General features: G+C 38.1%; 1 protein-coding gene across 1 annotated transcript in view; it reads left to right on the forward strand.

The window, feature by feature from the left end:
• The first annotated feature begins 262 nt into the window (after positions 1-262).
• Positions 263-16,223, forward strand: part of fhdc1 (FH2 domain containing 1) — a 102,695-nt gene continuing 86,734 nt past the window's right edge. Inside the window, exon 1 of the mRNA XM_061913269.1 lies at positions 263-435. The gene's annotated coding sequence lies outside the window, so the exon portion shown is untranslated. The remainder of the gene's footprint in view (positions 436-16,223) is intronic.

The following is a 16,223-nucleotide window of genomic DNA, read 5'->3' on the forward strand; positions in this document are numbered from 1 at the left end:
AATCATTCTGACCAATATGGTTCTAATTGTGTAAATTTAAATTATACTGATCCAAATATTTTCTTATAACGGCTACTAGAACGTCTCTTTTCTAACAAACGGCTTCCTTCAAAGAGCCAAATATTACGCCTTTTTCCGGAGTGTGCCTGAACACCTCACGTGACCTCCAACGGGAGCGCGCCTCTCCACCTGACGCCGGCCCTGTCGTGAACGAGCACGCAAGGCAGCACGTCGTCCCTCTCTGCGTCTCCGTTCTGAGCGGGGACTCGCACTCAGACTGCGGCGGCGCGCAGGTCATCTTCGCCGGGAGAGCGTCTCCTCCTCGCCGCCACCAGGACCAGGACCACGACTCGGACCAGGACCAGGACTGATAGTTAGTCTTAACGGCGTCGGAGCGGAGTACGTGTCCCGACTGAAGCCCTCGCATCCTGCCCGGTAAGTGAGGCTGCGTCACCAGCCAGGGGCCCGGGGATGTGCGGTTCTCAGGAGTCCGGGAAAGTCGTCCCACTGTCTGCGTGTGGACCCTCGGTCTACCAGGCTCTGCAATGCAGTGGAGGTCCACCATGATTTAATTGGTTCCTGTTGCACTAATAGATTAGGTCCATCTACTTGATGCTGCCGTTAAAATGGATTAGTTGTTAATAAAACATTTAATTTAAGTACTTATCACAATTAAGTACACTACACATCTCCTTAATTGTGACATGCAAAATCTACATTTTTGGTTCATAACTGTAAAACTATTAGAAACATAAGTGAATTTATATTCATTCGTTTATTTATTTGTTGTTTTTTCTTAACGCACAAAGTTTGTTAGTTAGATATGTTGTTTTGTGTAGATGATTTGCAACTTGCTTGGCAAACTTTATGTGTAAAAAAAACAGCTAAATAATCGCATGACGATGAAAAAAGTGACTAAATGTTTTTGTTGTACGTGGTAAATATTTGCTTATATGTAAATTTTACATGTAAACAAATAGGGGTGCACAAAAAGATTCTAAATCGATTAATACGTTTCAAACAATGATATGGAAAAAAAAAGTTTTAAAAAGGAATCGCTTTTTAAAGAGATGCTTTATGCCAGTGGTCCCCAAACTAGGGCCCGTGGACCGGAACCGGCCCGTCAGCGCCCAAAGTCCGGCCCCCGGGAAGTCCCGAATATATATATATATATATATTATATATATATATATATATAATACAATTACAACACTTTATGTACATATTTATATACATATTTATATAATATGTAACTACAAGCTCCATTCACAGACAGAGTCCCATTGCTTTTATGAGCGGTCAAGCGAGTCAAAAGCCGAAAAAAAAAAATATATATAGATTTATTTGTCGCGGCCGTGAGTCTTTCGTGGCGGGCCGCCACAAATAAATGAATGTGTGGGAAACCCTGTATATATATATATATATATATATATATATATATATATATATATATATATATATATATATATATATATATATGCATATATATATATATATACATATATATATACATATATATCTTGATTGGATTATCCAGAGAATAGTGCCCGATACCGTGGTAGAACGCAATATGTAGGTGTGGGAAAAATCACAAGACTACTTCATCTCTACAGAACTGTTTCATGAGGGGTTCCCTCAATCTCCTGATGATTGAGGGAACCCCTCATGAAACAGTTCTGTAGAGATGAAGTAGTCTTGTGATTTTTCCCACACCTATATATACATATATATATGTGTATATATATGTGTATGTATATATTTATATATGTGTATATATATATATATATATATATATATATATATATGTATATGTGTGTGTGTGTGTTTGCAAGGCTAAGGACAAAGCCTGTGGTAGCGGGGGCGCTCAGAGCAGTAACTCCCAAACTGGGAGAGTGGTTACAACAGATCCCAGGAAAAGCATTTGAAGCCTTAGTCCAGAAGAGCGCAGTCCTAGGAACAGTTAAAATACTGCGCAGAACTCTCAAACTCCCAGGACCCGAGCTTGAGGATGACACAGATTTTTATATACTGTATACACATAGCAAGTTTTTTTAACCCAATGCAGCCTCCGAGTCAAAAAGTTTGAGGACCCCTGTTTTAAGCCATCATTATGTGATAAGAAGGAGCTTTCCCTAACCTGTAACCTGTTTTGAAAAAGTTTCATTATAACTATTATACGGTTGAAGAATCCGTTTAAATCGAGAATCTGTTCTGAAATGAATCATCACCACAATAGTTGGAATGAGGTCGAATCGTTAGTTGACCAAAGAGTCACACCCCTAAAATAACTAACCAAGTAGTGTAAAACAACTAACCAAGAAGTGTATGAGCTGATGATTAACCATGATTGTGTACAAACTTTATAATCATAACGATTGTTACTTAATCTCTAAATGTTGTATGTGAACAGCTAACCCCTGATCCATCAATTGGCAATTAATTAAATTATATATTTTTTTAAGTAATTTCCAATTGTATCTGTTTGTCCGAACTATTGAGCTGTAAACGTTACATGTGAACAACTAAGCAACTAACTAATCGCTTGACAATTAACGTGAAAGCATCACCAGATGTGAACATAATTGGACAATTCAGGATTCAGTCGGAACTTTTTGCACAGAAATGCTTTGCTACTTACTGTTTGAATGTTATACGTGAACAAACAGCTAACTATAAATCAATCACTTGACAGTTAATGCAATTATCATATTTAAAAAAAAAAAAATCGCAAATGTTTGTATTTGTCCGAAGTTTTCGCATAACAATTACATGCTACTTGCTCAGTAAACTTCCCATGCAATCAACTGAGCAATTAAGTAAATGCCTGACAATTAACATGACATCACTAAATTAAAAATAAATCATTCAATTTAGTATTTATTCCGAACTTTTTAGGTAGAAATTCTTTGCTGCTTACTCTTTAAATGATATTTGTGAACAAAAAGCTAACTACGAATCAATCGCTTGACCATCAATGAAATTAATGAAGATGTAACTAGATTTAAAAAAAAATTACAATTACGGATTTAGTCCAAACTAAATAAATACAAAAAAAAGTTAAATTCCGGATTTCGTCCAAACTTTTTACGTATACAATTTTTGCTACTTAATATTTGATGTTGTATGTGAACAAGCAACAACGAATCAATCCCTTAACAGGTAATTCAGTTAAATAAAAAAACTAAATTGCAAACGTATGTATTTGTCCAAACTTTTTGCTTCTCTGCAAACTTTACATTTAAACAACTAAGCAACTATCCAAACGCCTGACAATTAACATTACATCACTAAATTAAAAATAAATCATTCAATTCAGTATTTATTCCGAACTTTTTATGTAGAAATTCTTTGCTGCTTACTCTTTAAATGATATTTGTGAACAAAAAGCTAATTACGAAGCAATCGCTTGACCATCAATTAAATTATATAAAAAAAATAAATGAATTACAAATGTAAAAACTTATGTATTTGTCCGAACTTTTTGCATAGCAGGCATTTGATACGTACCTGATATTTGATGTTATACGTGAACAAACTGCTAACTACAGATCAATCACTTGACAGTTAATTAAATGATAGACATAATACGAAATTGCAAATGTATGTATTCGTCCGAACTTTTCGCATAACAAGTATTTACTCTCTGCTCTGTAAACTTTACATTTAAACAACTAAGCAACCAACTAATCGCCTGACAATTAACATTAAGGCGTTACTAAATCATTTTAAAACTCATAAAATTTCGGAACAACTATTTGCTACCTGCTCTGGATAGGATAGGATAGGTCTTTATTGTCATTGCACAAGTACAACAAAACTTTGTTTTCAGCACAAACCCGTTCAAGATTAGACAAACAGTGTACAGGGTTACAGAACAGGAACGCTGATGGGTCGCCATAAGGCGCCCTGTAAAAGATGGGGAAAAAGGTAAAACGCTGGGGAAGGATGAGTAAAAAAATACAATCTAGACTGGGCTCCTAAGGGGGCCCAGTTTGGAGTGGGAAAAAACCTCCATAGCAAAGCACATATACATATTACAACATACATCTTGAGATATCTAGCAACAGAGGAAAGGGAGTGCGGGGTCCTGGTGGTAGGCCGCAGCTCTCAGGTGCTAACCATCCTTTCATCACCCCTATGGGATTTCCGTCGAGGGCGTTGGATTAGAGTGGGTGGAGGTATGTATGTGTGTGGCGTATATTATTATGGATGCATGTTTGTGTGTAAGCCTGCAGCGTGTCTCTGTTTCGCGCCCTTGATGTCGTGCAGTCGCTAGTCCAAAGTCAACAACAACAGATGTGCGTCCATGAGAAACAAGAAGGGAGTTTGTTGTGTCTTCATTGCACTGTGCTTCTGAAGAGACTCGAAGCCAGGAAACAATCCAAGTTAGAATGTTTTGTATGCGAGTGAAAATAAAAATTCCTTTTCACTCTAAATTGTCTGTGACTTGTCCTCAAACCTGCGGGGCAAACAGTCTGATGTGATCCAAAATCACAAAAGTGTCCACAGTTTTTCCCGCATCCTCCAATCATTTGTGGCAGCTTTGGGGTACTTTGAAGACTGCCAGCAACTTCCAATTTGTCGACAAACCAGAGCAACGCTTACTCCAATCAGCAGATGTTCTGTTGTCATACAAACCCCGTTTCCATATGAGTTAGGAAATTGTGTTAGATGTAAATATAAAACGGAATACAATGATTTGCAAATCATTTTCAACCCATATTCAATTGAATATGCTACAAAGACAACATTGATGTTCCAACTGATGAACACTTTTTTTTGCAAATAATCATTAACTTTAAAATTTGATGCCAGCAACATGTGACAAAGAAGTTGGGAAAGGTGGCAATAAATACTGATAAAGTTGAGGAGTGCTCATCAAACACTTAATTGGAACATCCCACGGGTGTGCAGGCTAATTGGGAACAGGTGGGTGCCATGATTGGGTATAAAAAGAGCTTCCCAAAAAATGCTCAGTCTTTCACAAGAAAGGATGGGGCGAGGTACACCCCTTTGTCCACAACTGCGTGTGCAAATAGTCAAACAGTTTGAGAACAACGTTTCTCAAAGTGCAATTGCAAGAAATTTAGGGATTTCAATGATCCATAATATCATCAAAAGTTTCAGAGAATCTGGAGAAATCCCTCCAAGTAAGCATGACGGTAGGAAACCAACATTGAATGACCGTGACCTTGGATCCCTCAGACCTCAGACGGCACTGTATCAAAAACCGACATCAATCTCTAAAGGTGTTCTGTGGTCTGACGAGTCCACATTTCAAATTGTTTTTGGAAATATTCGACATTGTGTCATCCGGACCAAAGGGGAAGCGAACCATCCAGACTGTTATCAATGCAAAGTTCAAAAGCCAGCATCTGTGATGGTATGGGGTTGCATTAGTGCCCAAGGCATGGGTAACTTACATATCTGTGAATGCTGAAAGGTACATACAGGTTTTGGAACAACATATGCTGCCATCTCAGCGCCGTCTTTTTCATGGACGCCCCTGCTTATTTCAGCAAGATAATGCCAAGCCACATTCAACACGTGTTACAACAGCGTGGCTTTGTAAAAAAAGAGTGCGGGTACTTTCCTGGCCCGCCTGCAGTCCAGACCTGTCTCCTATCGAAAATGTGTGGCGCATTATTGAGCGTAAAATACGACAGCGGAGACCCCAGACTGTTGAACGACTGAAGCTCCACATAAAACAAGAATGGGAAAGAATTCTACTTTCAAAGCTTCAAAAATTAGTTTCCTCAGTTCCCAAACGTTTATTGAGTGTTGTTAAGAGAAAAGGTGATGTAACAGTGGTGAACATGCCCTTTCCCAACTACTTTGGCACGTGTTGCAGCCATGAAATTCTAAGTTAATTATTATTTGCCCCAAAAAATTAAGTTTATGAGTTTAAACATCAAATATCTTGTCTTTGTAGTGCATTCAACTGAATATGGGTTGAAAAAAGTAAAAGGGTTTGCAAATCATTGTATTCCGTTTGTATTTACATCTAACACAATTTCCCAACTAATTTGGAAACAGGGTTTGTAATTCCGAATAGGTAGATATCGTCACGTCCTCGCCAGGCACGCGGCACTCCTTATTCTCCCAAGAGTCCGTCGTGTGACCAGCAACAACCGCTCAGTCACGACTAGCAGGTCCCCCTATACCCAGGCCAGTTAAATAGTTGCAATGTTGATTTGGAGAGCAGTGTAAAAAGACGCAACAAAAAAGTTAAGACAAGACAAAGCAGCAAGCAGGAGAGATAAGGGAGAGGAAAGGGGAGCGTCTACCCTCGATGAGTGCCTGCTCTCTAAACTTTACATTTAAACAACTAAGCAACTAACTAATTGCCTGACAATTAACATTAATGCGTCAACATAAAAAAAGTTTTCAGGATTTAGTCCAAACTTTTTATGTAGAAATTATTTGCTACTTATTCTTTGAATGTTATACAGTATGTGAACAAAAAGCTAACTACAAATCAATCATGTAACAATTAATGAAATCATATATTTAAAAAAAGAAATTAATTGCAAATGTATGTATTTGTCCGAATTTTTCGCATAGCAACTATTTGCTGGCTGCCCAGTAAACTTTACATTAGCACAGCAAAGAAACTAATTGCCAAATAATTAACATTAAAGTGTCACTAAAAAAGAACAAAAAATATACAATTCAGGATTTAATCCGATCTTTTTATGTAAAAACTCTTTGCTGCGTACCGTAATGTAATTGCCTGACAATATGAAGGCGTCATCGGATTTTTAACAAATTGTACAATTCAGAATTTAGTCCGAACCTTTACATAGAAATGCTTTGCTACATGATATTTGATGTTTTAAGTGAACAAACAGCTAACTACGAATCAGTCACTTGACAAATAATTAAATAAAATTGTAAATGTATGTATTGTCCGAACTTTTTGCAGAGCAACTATTTTCTACCTGCTCTGTAAACTTTTTATTTAAACAACAGAGCAACTAACTAATTGCCTGACAATTAATATTAAGGAGTTGCCAGATTTTTAAAAAATTATTCAGTTCAGGGTTTAGTCCGAACATATACGTAGAAATGCTTTGCTTCTTCCTCTGCAAATGTTACATTTCAACAAACAAACAACAGGGCCACTAATCTTTTGACAATTAAAGTAGCTAGATTTTTGTTTTTAAAAGATCGCTAATTCATTTGTACAAACCTTTTGATTAAAAAATGATTGTTACTTACTCTTTAAATGTTGTGTGTGATCATACAGCTTGCAACACATCAATCACTTTGCAATTATTAAAATTATATAAAAAAATTAATAATTGCAAACGTATGTATTTTTCAAAAACTTTTTGCACGGCAATTGTTTACTACGTAACATAAGCAACTAACTAATCGCTTGACAGTTAACATTGAAGCGTAATCACATTTTTAAAAAGTCGTTTTATGTACAAAGGCTTTTTTACTCACAAACTAACAACCAACTAATGATTTGACAATGTAATAATGAGATGGTTTCACTTCACTAAAATCAATAAATATATCGCAAATAGAGGCATTTGTATGAAATTGTTTAGTATTTATTCATTCAATTTCTAAAAATAAATTAAATACATTTATTGAATAATAATCAATTCATGAAACCTAGCCTGTCGACTTAACATATTAACAAACAAATATCTTATTCAAAAGATATTTGTCAAAAGTGTTAAATCGGATTATCGTGATTGTGTACGAACATTTGGAGTGTTTTTTTTTTTTACTGTAAATTGTTTTGTAAACAACGGAAAAAAGTAATTATTTACTTAAGAAGTCACCAGATTACATTTTTTGGGAAACTAATTCTTTTTTACGCACTTTCTACGCTACGCTACTAGCTATCTTCAGTTTTTTTGATGGTCTTACTCGTAATTCACTTATTAGCTTTTTTAAAGTTGTATATTTTCAAAATATTATCGCATACAAGGTAGAGAAAAATTGTAGAAAGTGCCTTCCGCCCGATTGTAGCTGAGATAGGCGCCAGCGCCCCCCGCGACCCCAAAAGGGAATAAGCGGTAGAAAATGGATGGATGGATGACATTAATTGTACTGTATAGGGATGTTTAAAGGGGAACATTATCACCAAACCTATGCAAGCGTCAATATATACCTTGATGTTGCAGAAAAAAGACCATGTATTTTTTTTACCGATTTCCGAACTCTAAATGGATTAATTTTGGCGAATTAAACGCCTTTCTGTTTATCTGTCTTTTAGCGATGACGTCAGAACGTTACGTCACCAAGGTAACACACCCGCCATTTTCATTTTCACATTACAAACACCGGGTCTCAGCTCTGTTATTTTCCGTTTTTTCGACTATTTTTTGGAGCCTTGGAGACATCATGCCTCGTCGGTGTGTTGTCGGAGGGTGTAACAACACTAACAGGGAGGGATTCACGTTGCACCACTGGCAAGAAATCTGCCGCCAGACCCCCATCGAATGTACCAGAGTGTCTTCACATTTTACCGGCGATGCTAAGACAGACATGGCACAGAGATGTATGGATAACCTGCAGATGCATTTGCAAAGATAAAGTCAACAAATTCACAAAGGTGAGTTTTGCTGATGTTGTTGACTTATGTGCTAATCAGACATATTTGGTCACGGCATGACTGCCAGCTAATCGATGCTAACATGCTATGCTAATCGATGCTAACATGCTATTTACGCTAGCTGTATGTACATTTGAAACTAGATACCCACATTTAATGCGAAACAAACACTTACCAATCGACGGATTTAAGTTGCTCCAGTGTCACAAGATGCGAAAGTCCTGATCATTTGGTCCGCACATTTTACCGGCGATGCTAATAAGGCAGCTATGCTATGGGCCACTTCATTAGGTACACCCATGCTATGGCCGAATAGCGTCAATAGCTATTCGCTTATTAACTTCAATTTCTTCTTCAATTTCGTTTTCGCTATCTGCCTCCATACTCCGACCATCTGTTTCAATACGTGCGTAATCTGTTGAATCGCTTAAGCCGCTGAAATCAGAGTCTGAATCCGAGCTAATGTCGCTATATCTTGCTGTGGTAACCGCCATGTTGTTTGTATTGGCAGCCCTGTATGACGTCACAGGGAAATGGACAGTCGGATCGCAAATAGCGAAAATCAAGATCTTTAAAGCTTTTTTTAGGTGTAACATTTTGAAAAAAACAACAAGCCACTGGGAACTGATTTTTATTGTTTTTAACCCTTTTGAAATTGTGATAATGTTCCCCTTTAAAGATAATAATAGGTGAAAGTCTGATGCAACATTCATGGCCACAGCTTTTATTGAAGGCAATTAGCCTTGATTCCGACTTTTGTTATTGTCGCCCAATGTTCTTGCAGTTAAAAAAGTTGTATTTTACATTGTCACTGCGAGCCGAACTCAATGCACCGAATGCAACCTTTAAGCCTTTTACGACTCTGTGCCTGTTTGGGACCTCAGAGCCCGTCTTCCCTTTGGCTTTTGTACACTATTTTACGCCTGCTGAGATGAGTTAGAGGGCATCCCATTCAAGCGTAGAGGAACAATACCTCCGTAGAAAGGAAAAAAAAAGAAGCTTCTCCGTAGGTCGGGTCACGAGTGGGCGGAGGTTGGAGTCGGCCCGGTTGCTGTGGAGGCTGAGAGCAACATGGAGAACTCAATCCTCTGACGTCATCTTAAGGAGGAAGATACCGGGGTCGGGGGGCTTGATTTATGTGTGGGATCTGGGTTGGGGGCTGAATAGTCGCTGCCAACTTGGTACCACTGGAGTGTTCTTTATTGCCTGGAAATCAGTCTTATGAATACAGTTTTGACCAGTGCTGGTGGACAAACGGCTCAAAATGAAAAAAGTAACAAAGGAGGCAGGTGGCTTTAAGACCTCCCAACTCAGTTTTACCGCCCAAACACTCTAGTAGATAAAAAGTGGCTTAAACATTTATCACCGGTGACATGAGCGACTATCATCTACAGCAGGGGTCACCAACCTTTTTGAAACCATGAGCTACTTCTTGGGTACTGATTAATGCAAAGGGCTACCAGTTTGATACACACTTAAATAAATTGCCAGAAATAGCCAATTTTCTCAATTTACCTTTAATAAATCTATATATATATATTTTTAAAAATGGGTATTTCTGTCTGTCATTCGGTCATACATTTTTTTTCCTTTTACGAAAGGTTTTTGTAGAGAATAAATGATGAAAAAAACACTTAATTGAACGGGTTAAAAGAGGAGAAAACAGGAAAAAAATGAAAATTACATTTTGAAACATAGTTTATCTTCAATTTCGACTCTTTAAAATTCAAAATTCCACCGAAAAACGAAGAAAAAAAAAACTAGCCGATTTGAATCTTTTTGAAAAAAAAATAATAATAATTTATGGTACATCATTAGTAATTTTTTCTGATTAAGATTAATTTTAGAATTTTGAGGACATGTTTTAAATAGTTTAAAATCCAATCTGCACTTTGTTAGAATATATAACAAATTGGACCAAGCTATATTTCTAACAAAGACAAATCATTATTTCTTCTAGATTTTCCAGAACAAAAATTTTAAAAGAAATTTGAAAGACTTTGAAATAAGATTTAAATTTCATTCTAAAGATTTTCTAGATTTGCCAGAATAATTTTTTTGAATTTTAATCATAATAAGTTTGAAGAAATATTTCACAAATATTCTTTGTCAAAAAAACAGACGCTCAAATGAAGAATTAAATTAAAATGTATTTATTATTCTTGACAATAAAAAAAATAAATTTACTTGAGCATTGATTTAAATTGTCAGGAAAGAAGAGGAAGGAATTTAAAAGGTGATTAAAAATCCTAAAATCATTTTTAAGGTCGTATTTTTTCTCTAAAACTGTCTTTCTGAAAATTATAAGAAGCAAAGTAAAAAAATTAATTAATTTATTTAAACAAGTGAAAACCAAGTCTTTAAAATATTTTCTTGGATTTTCAAAATTTATTTGAGTTTTGTCTCTTAGAATTAAAAATGTCGAGCAGAGAGAGACCAGCTTGCTAGTAAATAAATACAATTAAAAAAAATAGAGGCAGCTCACTGGTAAGTGCTGCTATTTGAGCTATTTTTAGAACAGGCGGGCACCGCGTTGGTGACCCCTGATCTACAGTAGGTCAGGATCTTAAAGAAAGCGCAATTCTTCTGTGAACAAAATGTGATAGGCTTCTCCGGAAAAAAATAGGGGTGTGAATTAGAGATGTCCGATGATATCGGACTGACGATATTATCGGCTGATAAATGCTTTAAAATGTAATATCTGAAATTATCGGTATCGGTTTCTAAAAGTAATATGTATGACTTTTCAAAACGCCGCTGTACGGAGTGGTACACGGACATAGGGAGAAGTACAGAGCGCCAATAAACCTAAAAAGCACTACCTTTGCGTGCCGGCCAAATCACGTAATATCTACGGTTTGTCACACACACACAAGTGAATGCAAGCATACTTGGTCAACAGCCATTCAGGTCACACTGAGGGTGGCCTTATAAACAACTTTAACACTGTTACAAATAGAGGTGTAACGGTACACAAAAATTTCTGTTCGGTACCTACCTCGGTTTAGAGGTCACGGTTCGGTTCATTTTCGGTACAGTAAGAAAACAACAAAATGTAAAGTTTTTGGTTGTTTATTTACCAAATTTGTAAACAATTGCTTTATCATTTTAACATTGGGAACACTATAATAATTCTGCCCACGTTAATCAACATTAAACTGCCTCAAATTGTTGCTTTGATTAAATAAAATGACAAAACCTTTCTTCTACATATAAAAAGTGCAACATTAAACAGTTTCAAGTCAACTCATCAGTCTTAATTTATTATAGCATTTGGGAAGCCTGTAGTTGACTTTTATTATGTAAATGTTATATTTTTATCAACATGTGATAGCATGGACCCTGCCATTCAAAACTAGGCTGCTACATTACTAATGATTAATGTAACTATAGCTGAAAAAATAGTACAACAGCAATAGGAGAGACTATTCATCCCAGTACACCATGGAGTTCAATGAAATAACAGACAGAGGGCTTTGCTGCCCCTAACACACACGCACACACACACACACACACACACACATATAGCAAAATGAGCTAACGTTACGCTAAAAGGTAATTAGCCTTCACCTCAAGCCAGAACTGCGAGCGAACAGTTCTGAGCAGTTTAAGTTTCTAAAAAGTCAACGGGCTCATAGTGATGTTTAGAAAGTAAATGACTTGGAAGTGTTTAGTATAATTTGGAAAGAGTCCGCTGCTCCCCTGCTAAACGAATATCTGCTCGACGCTGAAGCAGTGACTCCATGCGCTCTGAATACGCACTGCTGATTGGCTGTTTCATCGCTCTGATTTACGCACTGCTGATTGGCTTTGTATGTAACCAATCAGATGGTTGTGTGGGCGGTACAAATGCTTGCTGCTGAGACAGAGGCAGAAAGCAGAGCAGCTTGTGAAGACTTACAAACTCGTTCGGTACACCAGCGTGCCGAATCGGAACCCCCGTACCGAAATGGTTCAATACAAATACACGTACCGTTACATCTGCGCCAAACTGTGAACCCACACCAAACAAGAATGACAATCACATTTCTGGAGGACATCCGCACCGCAACACAACATAAACACAACAGAACAAATACCCAGTATCCCCTGCAGCACTAACTCTTCCGGGACGCTACAATATACACTCCCCGCTATCCCATCCCACCTCAACCCCGGGCCCCCCAACCCCGCCTACCCCTCAACCTCCTCATGCTCTCTCAGGGAGAGCATGTCCCAAATTCCAAGCTGCTGTTTTGAGGCCTGTTAAAAAAAATAATGCACTTTGTGACTTCAATAATAAATATGGCAGTGCCATGTTGGCATTTTTTTCCATAACTTGAGTTGATTTATTTTGGAAAACCTTGTTACATTGTTTAATGCATCAAGCGGGGCATCATAACATAACTAGGCATAATAATGTGTTAATTCCACGACTGTATATATCGGTATCGGTTGATATCGGAATCGGTAATTAAGAGTTGGACAATATCGGAATATCGGATATCGGCAACAAAGCCATTATCGGCCATCTCTAGTGCGAATCTTTGGGCACCTAACTATTCAATCCGATTCAGAATCGATGTCCTAAAACTGTGACACGTGTACCTCAAGTTGTACGTAGTCTCCATCTAGGGCAGAGATCGGCAACCCGCGGCTCCGGAGCCGCATGCGGCTCTTTGATTACCCTGATGTGTCTCAGCTGCTAAATTGCAGACCCCAACGACTATTCTTTGAGGTTTCCGGATTTTAGTACCTCTCTCAGAAATCACCCGGGGATAATATTCTCCAATCTTCACCTGGACTAGAACACTAAGGGTGTGCAGTGATGGAAATGTATTTAACCTCCTTTACAACATGTCGTCGTGCCCGCTTTTACATCACGCAATCTGCGTGTCGACTGGTCATGTTTTGTTCAGCCTCTGTTAACACACGCAAGCGACTGCAACACATACTTAGTCAACAATCATGCAAGTTACACTGCGGGTTGTAATATAAACAACTTTAACACTCTTACTAATATGTAACACACTGTGAACCCACACCAAACAAGAATGACAAACACATTTTGGGAGAACATCGGTACTGTAACACAACATAACCACAAAATAACAATTACCCAGAATTCCATGCATCCGTACTCTTCCGGGCTACATTAGCACCAAACCCCGCCCCCTCCTACCCCGTGCTAGCGGGTGTATAATGTAGCCCGGAAGAGTGGGATGCATGGGATTCTGGGTAATTGTTCTTTTGTGTTTACGTTGTGTTACAGTGCCGATGTTCTCCCAAAATGTGTTTATCATTCTTGTTTGGTGTGCGTTCACAGTGTGGTGCATATTAGTAAGATTGTTAAAGGGGAACATTATCACAATTTCAAACGGGTTAAAAACAATAAAAATCAGTTCCCAGTGGCTTGTTTTATTTTTGGAAGTTTTTTTCAAAATTTTACCGGTCCCGGAATATCCCTAAATAAAGCTTCAAAGTGCCTTATTTTCGCTATCTTCGAAACCACTATCCATTTCCCTGTGACGTCATACAGGGCTGCCAATACAAACAACATGGCGGTTACCACAGCAAGATATAGCAACATTAGCTCGGATTCAGACTCGGATTTCAGCGGCTTAAGCGATTCAACAGATTACGCATGTATTGAAACAGCTGGTCGGAGTATGGAGGCAGATAGCGAAAACGAAATTGAAGAAGAAACTGAAGCTATTGAGCGAATAGCTATTGACGCTCTTCGGCCATAGCGTGGGTGTACCTAATGAAGTGGCCCATAGCATGGCTGCCTTATTAGCATCGCCGGTAAAATGTGCAGACCAAACGATCAGGACTTTCGCATCTTGTGACACTGGAGCAACTTAAATCCGTCGATTGGTAAGTGTTTGTTTCGCATTAAATGTGGGTATCTAGTTTCAAATGTACATACAGCTAGCGTAAATAGCATGTTAGCATCAATTAGCGTAGCATGTTAGCATCGAATAGCTGGCAGTCATGCCGTGACCAAATATGTCTGATTAGCACATAAGTCAACAACATCAACAAAACTCACCTTTGTGATTTTGTTGACTTAATCGTTGCAAATGCATCTGCAGGTTATCCATACATCTCTGTGCCATGTCTGTCTTAGCATCGCCGGTAAAATGTGCGGAGACTCTGGCAAATTCAATGGGGGTCTGGCGGGAGATTTCTTGCCAGTGGTGCAACTTGAATCCCTCCCTGTTAGTGTTGTTACACCCTCCGACAACACACCGACGAGGCATGATGTCTCCAAGGTTCCAAAAAATAGTCGAAAAAACGGAAAATAACAGAGCTGAGACCCGGTGTTTGTAATGTGAAAATGAAAATGGCGGGTGTGTTACCTCGGTGACGTCACGTTCTGACGTCATTGCTAAAAGACTGATAAACAGAAAGGCTTTTAATTTGCCAAAATTCACCCATTTAGAGTTCGGAAATCGGTTAAAAAAATACATGGTCTTTTTCTGCACCATCGAGGTATATATTGACGCTTGCATATGTTTGGTGATAATGTTCCCCTTTAAAGTTGTTTATATCACAACCCTCAGTGTAACCTGTATGGCTGTTGAACAAGTATGCCTTGCAATCGTTTACGTGTGATAGCAGAAGCCTCGTACAACATGTGACTGGGCCGGCAAGCTGATTGGACGCGTTGTAGATGGCGTCAAAGGCAGCGCTTTCATAGGTTGCCCTATTTATTGTCAATCGAGGGAAGTTCTGTTAACTTTCGCGAGAATGTTTAATGTAACATACGGTAGATTCCCCAGGTTAATACATGGCCAACAGTAAAAAAAAACTCTGTATGCAGTGTTATTTCATTTTAAATTTCAAAATAGTTTTGTGGCTCCCATTGTTTTCTTTATTTTGTGAAACGGGTCGAAATGGCTCTTTGAGTCGTAAAGTTTGCCGACCCCTGGTCTAGGGGGATGCCTAAGAATCACTTGTATAAAGCACAGTGTTATATTATCCTATATTTAAACTCAGTGTTACTGTTCAAAGTGTATATTGTTACAGTTGGCAAAAATGTTAAATATAGTTGTTAAATAAAATCTCTGCCTCGCTTTTAATGAATACTTAGGCCTACTGTATTTTAACAGTGGTCGTGATGGCGGTACATGGAGAGCCGATTGTTTTCAGAGGTGTTTTTTGGTGAAAACGTTTGAGAACCGCTGATTTAGTATAATAATTATAATGCATGGAAAAGTATTTTTTTTAAATATATTTTGTATTGTTACTACTTTTGGTTTTGGACCAGAAGTAGGGAATACATTTGTGGGGGGAAAAAATAAAAAAAATATATCACCTGATACGTACAAGTAATTTGGGGACCGTTCAGCTCTTTGGAGTTTAGGTGGCTACTTCGAGGACTGAGTAAGTCCTGGAGACAGGCAGGGAGCTTGGTCGTAATTATTTGTGAGGAGGTGCACGAGTCCCACATTAAGTCAATTCCCGCTACTTTCAATCAATCAATCAATGTTTATTTATATAGCCCTAAATCACAAATGTCTCAAAGGGCTGTACAAAGCACTACGACTACGACATCCTCAGAAGAACCCACATAAGGGCAAGGAAAACTCACACCCAGTGGGCAAGGAGAACTCACACCCAGTGGGACGCCAGTGACAATGATGACTATGAGAACCTTGGAGAG

This window comes from Nerophis ophidion, linkage group LG01 (assembly GCF_033978795.1).
Source record: "Nerophis ophidion isolate RoL-2023_Sa linkage group LG01, RoL_Noph_v1.0, whole genome shotgun sequence".
NCBI classification, from domain to species: domain Eukaryota; kingdom Metazoa; phylum Chordata; class Actinopteri; order Syngnathiformes; family Syngnathidae; genus Nerophis; species Nerophis ophidion.